Source organism: Symphalangus syndactylus, chromosome 19 (assembly GCF_028878055.3).
Source record: "Symphalangus syndactylus isolate Jambi chromosome 19, NHGRI_mSymSyn1-v2.1_pri, whole genome shotgun sequence".
NCBI lineage: Eukaryota > Metazoa > Chordata > Mammalia > Primates > Hylobatidae > Symphalangus > Symphalangus syndactylus.
In genome coordinates this window covers 17,650,144-17,652,470 of record NC_072434.2, presented here as the reverse complement: position 1 = coordinate 17,652,470, position 2,327 = coordinate 17,650,144, and positions in this window count along the sequence as shown.

The window sequence follows — 2,327 nt, the reverse complement described above, 5'->3', positions numbered from 1 at the left end:
GTCTTCATGTTAACATAAATCAAAATCCTCCCTTTTTCCTTTCAGTATCCACGTATTTTTGTTGTTGTTGTTTTTGTTGTTTTTTTTTTGTTGTTGTCTGTCACACAGGCTAGAGTGCAGTGGTACGATCTCAGCTCACTGCAACCTCTGCCTCCCAGATTCAAGTTCTTCTCGTGTCTCAGACTCCTAAGTAGCTGGGACTACAGGCACAAGCCACCATGCCCAGCTAATTTTTTGTATTTTTAGTAGAGATGAGGTTTTACCATGTTGGCCAGGCTGGTCTTGAACTCCTGACCTCAGGTGATCCACCAGCCTCAGCCTCCCAAAGTGCTGGGATTACAGGCGTGAGCCACCAGACCTGGCCCCACATATGTATTAATACCTATTTTTAATCTCAAAATAACTGACCCAGAAGCCTCAACCATCCAGAACTAAAATTTATGAACTTTGACTCATGCAGCAAACATTTAGGCCCTCATTTTGAGTCTCTCACATTTCTTTCTGTATTTTTTTGGGGGGGTGAGGGGCAGGGTCTTGTTCTGTCACCTTGGCTGGAGTTCAGTGGCATGTGAATAGCTGGGTCTACTGGCATAAGCCACCATGCCCGGCTAATTCTTTTATTTTATTTGTTGGTGGAGATAGGGTCTCACCTCGCCATGTTGCCCAGGCTGGTCTAAAACTCCTGGGCTCATGCAATCCTCTGGCATCTGCCTCCCAAAGTGCTGGAATTACAGATGCGAGCCACAGCACCTGGCCTATTTCATTTTAATTCTTATTAAAATTATATTTTTAAATGTATCCCAAATATCCTTTATTGATCTCTATTATCTGCTGGCCCTGGGCTGGGCATTAAAGAGATTGATAGATAATTAAGACATCATCCTCGTGCCCTAAGAGTTCACAATCTAGTTGAAAGCTACACATCTGCAATTTACCACGTGACAAGTCAGGCTAGGCCAAGAGACAGTAACGACAGTAAAAACCCAATCGATTCTCCTAAGTCTGGTTAGAGGATTTCTCCAACCAATAGCAGGTTAGAGTCAGAAAATTCACATGCAGGGAAAAACTGTTTGAGATGACTGACAGCCTGGAAGCAGGGGAAGAAACAAACAAAACCAACAACTCAGAAACACAACAGCCTGGCACCGGCTAGTGTAGAGGCAAGTGTCTTACAGGCCTCTGTAGTCCCCTGAAGACATCCCTATTTTAATATGGTTGTAAAATAACATCTGTAATGATTACAGCAAGAGTTATTGCTAGGTGCTGTACTAAGTGCTTCAGGATACACTATATCCTTTAGTCCTCACAACCACCCTATGAGATTGATGTCGCTCCTCCACTCCAGATGAAAGACCTGTAGCTCAGCAAGGGCCCTCAGCTGCTAGGTGTGGGGTCAGAATTTGAACCCAGGTCTGTCTCCCTTTCCACTCCATCCCTGAAATGATGCTCAAGGTTATAACTTCAAAAACACATAAGAGTTGTCAAGGACTGGGCAAGGTGATTCATGCTTGTAATTCCAATACTTGGAGTCCAAGGAGGGAGGATCACTTGAAGCCAGGGGTTTATGACCAGCCTGGGCAACACAGGGAGAACCCAGCTCTACAAAAAATTTTAAAATTAACTGGATTTGTTGGTGCATGTCTGTAGTCCTAGCTCCTCCAGGAAGCTGAGGTGGGTGGATTGCTTGGGTCTGGGAGGTGGAGGCTGCAGTGAGCCATGATCGTGCCACCGCACTCCAGCCTGGGTGACAGAGCAAGAACTTGTCTCAAGAAAAAAAAAAAAAAGAGTTGATAGGAATATCATCCAATTCAATGTCCTCAAAGAAAGGTATACATTTCAGGAAGATTTCCACCAAATATTGCCCCATAACACTGTCATGTGTAGGGTTTTGTAGAGCAGAGCCTCAGACAGGGATCCGGCATATGATTTATTGCAGTAGTCTCTCCAGAAAGACCTACAAGGGTCTTAAAGCACATTAAGGGGAAGGAGCCAAACAGACCTGTGGTCCCAGGTAAAGTCTAGCCCTGGCCTGATTCACAGTGGATGGGTAGGGTCTTCTGGAGCATAAATAATACTGCAGAATTATCCTCTCTCCACCTTAATGCTTATTTATTTATTTATTTATTTATTGGAGATGGAGTCTCGCTCTGTTGTCCAGCCTGGAGTGCAATGGTGTGATCTTTGCTCACTGCAACCTCCGCCTCCCAGACTCAAGCGATGTTCCTGTCTCAAGTTGGGATTATAGGCATCTGCCACCATGCCCGGCTAATTCTTGTATTTTTGGTAGAGACAGGGTTTCACCATGTTGGCCAGGCTGGTCTTGAACT